The sequence below is a fragment of the Panthera leo genome, chromosome D4 (genome assembly GCF_018350215.1).
Source record: "Panthera leo isolate Ple1 chromosome D4, P.leo_Ple1_pat1.1, whole genome shotgun sequence".
NCBI classification, from domain to species: Eukaryota; Metazoa; Chordata; class Mammalia; order Carnivora; family Felidae; genus Panthera; species Panthera leo.
The window spans coordinates 10239318-10249596 of NC_056691.1; positions in this window are offsets into that span (position 1 = coordinate 10239318).

Below are 10279 nucleotides of genomic sequence, written 5' to 3' on the forward strand. Positions count from 1 at the left end.
CTGTTGGAAACCTGGATTGACTTCCTTCTCATTTTAAGTTGTATTTATTTAAGTAACCTCTACACCCAACGTGGGGCTCGAACTCACAACCCTGTGATCAAGAGTCACATGCTCTTCTGACTGAGCCAGCCAGGTGCCCCACTTCCCCCTCATTTTAGAGGTGAAAAGGGAGACCCAGAGGGAGGGCTCAGGGACTTTTGGCCACCTTACACCTCAGCCCTTCTGAGAAGCAAGTTACCAGGTCAAAAGTGGAGGGTCAGAGAGACAGAGCCCCCACACCCCCGATCAGCTGGGTCAGGGCCAACAGTCACTCAGGGATGATGAGCCCAAAGAAAAATTCTCCCCACCTAGGACAAGATTTAGGAAACTAAATGAGTTGGTCCCAAATGCAGCTACAGGCACCAGGCACAAGGAAGTGAGACCAAGGCAGGCTCTAACAAGTTCATTTCCATGCAATATTCCCAGACCTCCCACTTTTTCCAGAAAAGCCCAAAAACCTGGCATCTATGTGAGATCTCCCAATTTTTCAATGTTGGCAGTCAGTCGAAAATGAAAGCAAAAACTCCATATGGGTGAAACAAAATACATCTGAGGGCTGGAGGAGGCTTTCAGTCCATTGAGCCAAGACCTCAGCCCTCCCGTTTCCTTGACTGCAGAGAGAGGACCACAGCCATGACCACAGGCAGGCCACAAATGCATTGTTCTCCTGCTAAAGTCACCAGATTCAGCAAATAAAAACAGAGGACACCCAGTTCAACTGGACTTCAGGCAAACAATGAATAATTTTTAGTATAAATATGTATAGGTAATACTTATATTGGAGAATATAAAAATGTCTAAGGCAATACTTATGTAATATTGCCTGGGACATACTTATAGTCTATACCATGTATATACATATATACATACATAAATATATATGAACATAAATACTGATACAAATACTGCAAATATTTATATATAAATAGATATTTATACAAATATACCATATACATATATATACAAATATATATATAGTCTATACTATGTATATATATATATATATGAACATAGATACTGATACAAATAATGCAAATATTTATATATAAATAGATACTGATACAAATATACCATATACATATATATATACAAATATCTATATATGCTATATATATGTACACACACACACACAGATACTGATACAAATACTACCCAGGACATACTCAGGCTAAAAATTTATTCACCGTTTATCTTAAATTCCATTTTAACTGGTATACTGGATCTGGCACCTGACCTAGCTCATCAATGAGCTCTTTCTTTGGCCTCAGTTGGCCAGAAACTCTGAAATACAAAGGTCTTTGGGGCCAACTAGGCTCAGAGCAAAAGTCACCAAAGCTCTGTAGTGTGAATCACTTCCTACCTCAGTGAAGGAAGAAGTAGACTTTTTTTTTTTAAGTTTATTTATGTTGAAAGAGAGAGGGGGGAAGGGGAGGAGTGGGGCCAGGGGCAGAGAGAACCCCAAGCAGGCTTCACATTGTCAGTGAAGAGCCCGATGAAGGGCTCGAACTCATGAACTACAAGATCATGAACTGAGCCAAAATCAGGAGTCAGGTGCCTGACCGAATTAAGGGTAATTACCAGGTGGGATTAAGAAGTAGACTTAATCCCACCCACACAGAGGCACTCCCATGGGCAAGTGTAGCCCCAGACCATTGGAACTGGCTGTCTGCTCAGGCATTCCCCCAGCAGGCTTATTTCTGTCCAGGTGACAGTGGGCAGGTCACTCTTTCCTTCAATCCACTGGGGGACAGGCCTACTGCCCGTGGGTGCATTACCGTCTCTGCCATAAGGACTGCAGCAAGATTCTTGAAATCCCAGAGCACAGGTTTGCTCATCTATCCTGCCCTTGGAACATTCATCGTGTGCGTAGGTCCTGGTGGGGGCTGGTGGTGCTGTGGAGCTCAGGAGGGTTATTCCAGGTCTCCTCCTGCCCCCCTGAGAGGGTGCTCAGAAAGCACAATCCTCCCTCCTTACTGTGGACTTCACTGTCTGACCCTGTCCACTGTCAGGAAGGAAAAACTTTTCCTCTACCCTCTTAAGTTCATTGACCGGAGGTCTGCAAATTAAACTAACAAAAGGCAGATGAAAAGGACAAAAGGCACATAATTTTTATGAATGCTTACATGCATGTCAGTTCACAGAAAAGAGGTGAATCTCACAGGAGTGGTTAGGCTTGGGGACTTACACACCTTTTTATAAAAGGAAAGAGGCACTAAGGAATCTACTCCTGAAATCATTGTTGCACGATATGGTAACTAATCTGGATGTAAATTTTTAAAAATAAAAAATAAAATTAAAAAATAAAAGGAAAGAGGGTTTGAGTTTCAAAGGTGATAAGTTGCAGGGAAGTGACTAGGAAGTACATGGTGGGGGGGGGGGGAAACTAACAGAAGACAAGGGCTATGTTTATGCAAGGTGTTTTTCTGCAAGCTCGTCTTGGCATTGATTTCCTACTTTCAGTCGTAAGAGTTGCTCTTCTTTCACTGGTACAAGGCAGGCAACTTCTTCAAAGGGAAATTTATACCCTGCTTTTAGGCAGATATGGGGAGAGCAGAGAACTCTTCCTGCATCTGTTAATTCTCAATTGCCTTCAGCTCAAAATAATCCTTATGCCAAAGTGGCATATTTGGGATGACATATTCTGATCCTCCTCCCCCCCGCCCCCTCCCCCCCCCCCCCCCACCGCCCAGGTGGAGCTGTAGTGGATATTGCTGTTGGTCAAGAAGCAAAGCAGAGGCCCCACACGCTATCAGCACCAACCCCAAACTCTTACACAGACCATGGACCTAACTGCACAACTGAATGTGGGGGGAGCCCTGTTCTGTCGCAGAGTCTCCCTCTTCCTCCCCCCTCCCCTCTTCCTCCTTCAGCACAAGGAGCAGAGGGAAAACGCTGATTTCATCTATTTTACTCCCACTGACCTCCAGGGGGCATCAGAGCTAAGAAGAACATTCATTAATGCAGACGGCTGGTCACGGTCTTGTACAGCTAGCTGCACTTGACTGGCTGGCTGATGGACAGAAAAGGTTCCAGATGCTCCAACGCCCAGGAATCTGCAGCCACAGCCACATTTCCCAGATCTGATGGAAGCATTTCCAGAGAAAACCAGGGAGCTCGCCAAAGAAAGGAACCAGAATTCTAAAAATCCCTGTGAGCCCTAGGGCCACCTGGCTGGCTCAGTCTGTAGAGCATACAACTCTTTGATATGGAGGTTGTGTGTTCAAGCCCCAGGCTGGGTATAGAGCCAACTTAAATACATTTTTTAAAATTTAATGTTTATTTATTTTGAGAGAGAGAGAGAGAAAGCACGAGCAGGGGAGGGGCAGAGAGAGAGGGAGATACAGAATTTGAAGCAGGCTTCAGGCTCTGAGCTGTCAGCACAGGGCCCAACGTGGGGCTCAAACTCACAAGGCGTGAGACCATGACCTAAGTGGAAATCGGACGCTAAACCGACTGAGCCACCCAGGTGCCCCTAAATACATTTTTTTTTAAATTAAAAATCCTTGAACTCTAAGTCCATAAAATGAATCCAAAGGTCTGAACCCCACCCACGTTTGTCACTTCAAGGTAGTGGTCCTTGGACAAGTTACTTGCTTCCTCATCTATGAAAGGGAATAGTAATACTAACAATCTCTTGTGGTTGTTGAGTGATAACATGATTTAATACATGTTCATCATCATGTACAAAAACGCTAGCACAGAGTAAGAACTTTATGAATGATTGTTCCTGAGTCACACTTAACTCTGAACTATTTCCGGAAAATGCTGGATTCTGGGTAGCATTTGTTTTTAATAGATTAATTGGGGGGGGACACCTGGGTGGCTCAGTCAGTTGAGCATCCAACGCTTGATTTCAGCTCAGGTCATGATCCCAGGGTCACGGGATCATCCCATGGTGGGCTCAAGGCTGGGTGTGGAGTCTGCTTGAGAATCTCTCTCTGTCCCTCCACTGCTCACATGGACATGCTCTCTCTCTCTCTCTCTCTCTCTCTCTCTCTCAATAAACAAATATAATTAAAATTAAAAAAACTTAATAAGTTAATTGGCATCTGGATTGGATCTAGACATATTTTAAACTGATTAATAACATCTAACAGGTGCTCTGAATTGCTAATTTTAATAAATCATGTTGGATTCACCAAATTTTCTCTAGGAGTATAGCTAGATTTTTGGAACATGTTTTTGACATACATATAGAGAGCTTTGGTATATCAAATACTCTATGTAATAGGGGGTTAAGGGTGCATCATACCCAATTGGCAATTTTTAAGACCCTACATATAATATCGTTAATAGTAAACCACATTAGATACATAGTTTCTCGAAGCATCAGGGTCTGTAGTGACCCTTGGATTTTACTGTGTCGGAGATACACGGACAGGCTGGTTCACAGAGCTCTTCTGAAGATAGGAAAGTGCATTTATCAGTGCTCGCTGTAGGCATTTTCGTTCACTCATCAGCTTTATTTTCCATACACTGCTGCCCACTCAGGAAGCCCCAAATGACATCTGACTGCCCAGCTGCCGGTGGCCTGGGCTGATTTCAGAGTGGGGACAGCCCTTAGGGACGCACCGGGGTCGGATCAATGCCCACCGTAGGTGCTCAATAAAAGCTGGTTCTCCTCCCTCCCTGACATCTTCCTTTCTAGTCTCAAATTCAGTGAGTGAGATTTCTTTCAAACTTTAAGTGAACCAACCACATCCTATTTTGTCTAAGGGAACAGGCTGAAGGAGATGAGGGGGCAATGATCTATCAATAGCATCTACAGCTAATCCTTTTAATGCTCAGGCTGTTCTCTTACAACTCATTCACTCTTTTCCCTTCTCCCTACCTTCCCCCCGAGCGTCTGCTACACTGGGCCATAACTTCGTGCAAAGTAGAAATAAGCGCCTCCCCAAACAGCACCCTCTCTGATCATCTGGCAAATCAGAAAAGAGCACCCATTCCAGATCTGAGCCCCCGCTTGCTCTCTCGGCCAAGCCCCTTGGTGCAACACACAAAATGCATGGCCACCCACAGCAGCCAATGTCACCGGGGGCTCCCTGAAGGCAGAACCCAATGAGGAAGGCCAAGGCCAGTACTGAGTCTGCTGGTGATACAGCTCACATGTAACCCCCTGGAGGCCCTGGGTGCCAAGTCACATTCACCAACCCTATGGCTCTATCGAAGCCATTCCACATCTGATTCCACCAGGTTTGGCCGGGAGACAGAGGTTCCTTCTCTCCCCCAAAGAACCTTCCATAGACCTTTGGAATCTTTCCCTTAAATCACAGTGCAAGTGTGAGGTTGTGGTCTAAAACAACCAAGCAGTGACTCAAGTATTCGGAGGTATAATTTCCCTGCAACTGGTGAGTTTACTTTTGGTTAAGTTCAGTGGCTTTGCCCGTGGGATATATGAAACTCTTAACACAGCCTAACACCCCCCCGCACCCCCCACCCCCACCATCGCCAACTCTCAGAATCCAATTGGTAAATAAACTCCATTGAGATGTAAGGAAAACCACTACCCTTTTTATTGACCCTTCACACTGAAATAGTAAATGATACTGTGGGAACACTGACGGACGACACTGAATGGACCATCGGCAAGAGGCAAGATTGCCTCTCCCAAGACTCCTCTGTCCCCTGAGATTGGAATTCAGGGAGGATGCATTTGGAAATGATTTTTTTTTCCCCTCAGTAATGACAACGTTCAGTACCACCTAAGGAATGAAATTGAAGCATTGATCTTATTCTTCAAGTATAGGATAGCTTCAATATTAAAATTAACATATAAATTTAGCATCCGTCTCATTTTCAACTCACTTCTGCTGAGTAAATGCACATAAAAAGAATGAATCACTGAAACAGTATGCAGTGAAATCAAGTTCATTTTTCAAATATGTCAGATCAAATGCAGTCAGCGCCTGTTCTCTGGGCACCCAACAAATGTTCCCAGGATGCCCCCCCTTCCCATTGCCTCCCACCAACCTAGCCATAGGGCAACTTGGGGACTTTGGAAGATGAGTCCCTAAAGAGCAGACCCCATAAATACGTAACTGCTACATGGTCTACCTCTTCCTCTGGTCCTATTTCTTTCCGTAAATTTTAAATGTTCTTAGGCTCTTAGAAGGCTTTGATTGATTGCAACAGCCTGGACCAGGGGTTCAGAATCACTGCCCCCTTCACATCACCTCCCCAGTTTCTCTGCTATTAATTTCAACCGCAGCCACGTACCTGGCTAAGAAATGCCTTGCTGCTCAAAATTTCTGTGCAACTGCTTTTGTTTTTCCCTTCACCAAGAGGATTGGTATTCCGTAGTAAGACATCACCTCACACCTGTTAGAATGGCTGTTATCAAAAAGACAAGAGATCTTAAGTGCTGGCCAGGATAAGGAGAAAGGGAGCCCTTGTGCACTATTGGTGAGAATGTAAACTGGTACAGCCACTATGGAAAACAGTATGGAAGCTGCTTAAAAAATTTAAAATAGAACTATCATATGACCCAGCAGTGCCAACTCTGGGTATATATCTGAAGAAAATGAAATCAATATCTCAAAGAGATATCTGCACCCCGTATTCACGGGAACATTATTCACAACAGCCAAGACATGGAAACAACCTAGATGGAAACCTAATCTGTCCATCAACACATTAACAGATAAAGCAAGTGTTACAAACTGAGACAAGCCAATCACAAAAAGACAAGTAGTGTGTGGTCTCCCTTACTCATGGAATCTAAAAAAACCAAACTCACAGAAACAAGGAGTAGAATCATGGTTGCCAGGGGATGGGGGTGGGAGAAATGGGGAGATGTTAGTCAAAGGGTACAGGCTTCCACTCGTAAGATGAGTAAATTCTGGATATCCAATGTGCAGCATTGTGCCTGTAGTCAATACTATATTGCATGCTCGAAAGTTGCTGACAAGAGGGGCAACTGGGTGGCTCAGTCGATTAAGTTTCTGACTCTTGGTTTCGGCTCAGATGGTGATCTCAGAGTTCATGGGTTCGAGCCCTGCATCAGGCTCTACACTGACAACGTGAAGCCTGCTTGGGATTCTCTCTCTTTGCCACTCTCCCGCTCATGCACACGCACTCCCATTCCCTTGCTCTCTTTCGCAAAATAAATAAATAAAGCTTTTTTAAAAAGAGTAATTAAAAAAAGTTGCTGAGAAAAGATCTTAAATGTCCTCATCACCAAAAAGGGATAATTATGTGAGGTGATGAATGTGTTAACTAACCTTATTGTGGTGATCATTTTGTAATAATACCTATATCAAATCATCACCTCATACACCTTAAACTTACACAATGTTGTCTGTCAATTATATCTCCGTAAAACTGGGCGGGGGAAGAGGATTCTTGATTCTTAAAACTCAAATCTCCAGCCCCAGGGCAAAGCTTATTTCCAGGTGTCATTAGCAAGCCTGGAATCGTGGCATACATTAAGGGTCAGCAGCACTGACAAATCTCAGGAGCTTTAAGTGGTGCTCCCCTTGATAGGAAGGAGGGCACACTTATGCTAACATCTGGTGCTTCGCCAATCAGAAGTTTCCAAACACAGGCATTTCTGATCTCAAATGTGTACTTGGTTCAAACGTTAACACTGCCGCTGAAGTTACTTGAACTACCTGTAGGGCAGGTAGTTCACCTGTAAGACTGCTTACAGGTGGGCGTTTATTTACTGTTGCCATAGAGAAGGACACAGGAGTGGAGGATGTGCGTATTTAGAAGCCTCCAGCATGAGAGTTTTTATCCTTCAGCTCTTTTGCTTGGCATGGATCTAAGAAGAAAACCCAAAGATGTGTGTGATGCACAGGGAGGTGGTTCTCAAATCTTAGTGAGTTTAAGAATCACCTGGCGGAGCAGGGGAGGGCAGCTCCGTCGGTTGAGCATTCGACTTCAGCTCGGGTCATGATGTCACGGTTCATGGGTTTGAGCTCTGCATCAGGCTCTGTGCTGACAGCTCAGAGCCTGGAGCCTGCTTCGGATTCTGTGTCTCCCTCTCTCTCTGCCCCTCTCCCACTTGTGTGCTCGTGCACTATCTCAAAAAGAAATCAGGGGCGCCTGGGTGGCGCAGTCGGTTAAGCGTCCGACTTCAGCCAGGTCACGATCTCGCGGTCCGTGAGTTCGAGCCCCGCGTCAGGCTCTGGGCTGATGGACGGCTCGGAGCCTGGAGCCTGTTTCCGATTCTGTGTCTCCCTCTCTCTCTGCCCCTCCCCCGTTCATGCTCTGTCTCTCTCTGTCCCAAAAATAAATTAAAAACGTTGAAAAAAAAATTAAAAAAAAAAAAAAAGAAATCAACATGGAAAATTAAAAAAAAAATCACCTGGGAAAGATGACAAAAATGTAGGTGCTGATGCTGCCAGGGATTCCGAACTCAACAAGCAGAGCCCGGGAATCTAAACTAGAAATGTAAGCACTGGGGTGCGTGGACCACAGACAAATGCCATGGAACAGACTGCCCCAGCCACACTCACACCGTAGATGAATAAAGCACTTAAGACGAGCAGCTGGCAGGTGCTCCCTAGAAGGGGAGAGAGAGGCACCCTGGTTTAATGTGGACTAACTTGCCCTAAGGCTGGCTTGACTCAGCTCCTAGTTTACCTTCAAGCACCCCGTCATTTTGTCGTGTGACACACGGGATGTAGCCAGAAGGAGCTGGCTGATTTTTACTCTCTCATGTGAAAAAATAATCGTGTGCCGCTTTGCTACAGGTCCTCTCAGGATAGTCTCTGGGAGTTGAGCTAGAATCTAACACGTTCTGACACTTTCGCCAGACGGGGGCCCCACAGACAGGAGCACAGAGGAAGCAAAAGGGAGTGCTGGGAGCAGGATGTAGGATCTTAACCAGTTTCTCCCATCAGCCCCCTGACCACGCTTGCCCCACCAAAATAAATATTTCTTGCTCCAGAAGATTATATCGAGGATCAAACATACCTGCACTAGCCTTTGAGTTCGCTGTCTTACAGATCATTCCATTTTGCTGGCCATTGTCAAAAGAAGTCCATGATTTTGATGATCTGTGGAGGTTAAATCACATGCTGTAAAGGCACCATATCTTAAGGCGAGTTTTGCTCAATTGGGCCATTCAACCTGGAGAAGTAACAGCTGAAAGATAGATTTTGTAGCACCTTTGGCTCCCAGGGGATCTGTTCTCATTGCTGTTTGTTAAATATATGCAGATTGGCTTTTGAGATGAAGATACCTTGGAAAATACATTTGTCCTAGTTAGGCCTAGACATTAGCCCATCACAACACATGAAACGTCCTGGATATGTGTCTTTAGACTCAGGGGCAAATTGTTTTGCTCTCCACTCCCTTACTTTCTTCCTTTATGTATACGCTAATGTTTAAATACAATCCTAACAACAAATAGTATGTACTTTTAAATACCCTGGTATGTAACTATGTCACTGAAATACACATTAGTCCAGCTAATATAAGGAATTTTTTTCCCCATCAAAGATTCTCATCCCCAAAGTGCCCTACAGAAATAAAGATGAGTTGGGGGTTTTTTCAGTTTTAAATACCTCTGTCTCCTGGGATCCATTCAAGGACGGCAGCTGATATTAGCTCCTATCCCCCAGGCCAAGAGGATTAGCACTCTCCCTTCCAGACCTATTCTGGCATTGGGAGCTCTTTCTGCATCCTTGTCATGTACAGGCTTTTATTTGCTTACTTTCTCTTCCACCTTCCTAAGTGTATTTTCTGACTTAAACAGCCGTCTTTGCTTTCACTATCTTTGAAGAATGGACACAGCAAGAGAAGTGATCTGTGTGGGCACCACCAGATAGTATTGTTGGAAAACTCACTTTTTAAAAGCCCTAAGCAAGAATGCAAAGTCTACCAAGCTTAATTAACAGTAGTAATAGCTCCCACTTATCGAGTGCTTTCTCTACGTCAGGTCCGGGGCTGAGTACTTTACTTATTCCCCACACGGTAGATTGTTTGTTACTTTATTCTTTTAAAAAAAAAAATTTTTTTTAATGTTTATTTATTTTTGAGAGAGTGAGACGGAGCATGAGCAGGGGAGGGCCAGAGAGAGGGAGACACAGAATCAGAAGCAAGCTCCAGGCTCTGAGCTGTCAGCACAGAGCCAGACGTGGGGCTCGAACCCACGGACCGTGAGAACATGACCTGAGCCGAAGTCGTACGCCCAACCGACTGAGCCACCCAGGCGCCACTCATTGTTACCTTATTCTTGAATGGGATCCTCCATTATAATCCCTGTTTATCTTGGACTCGTGGACAGGTAAGT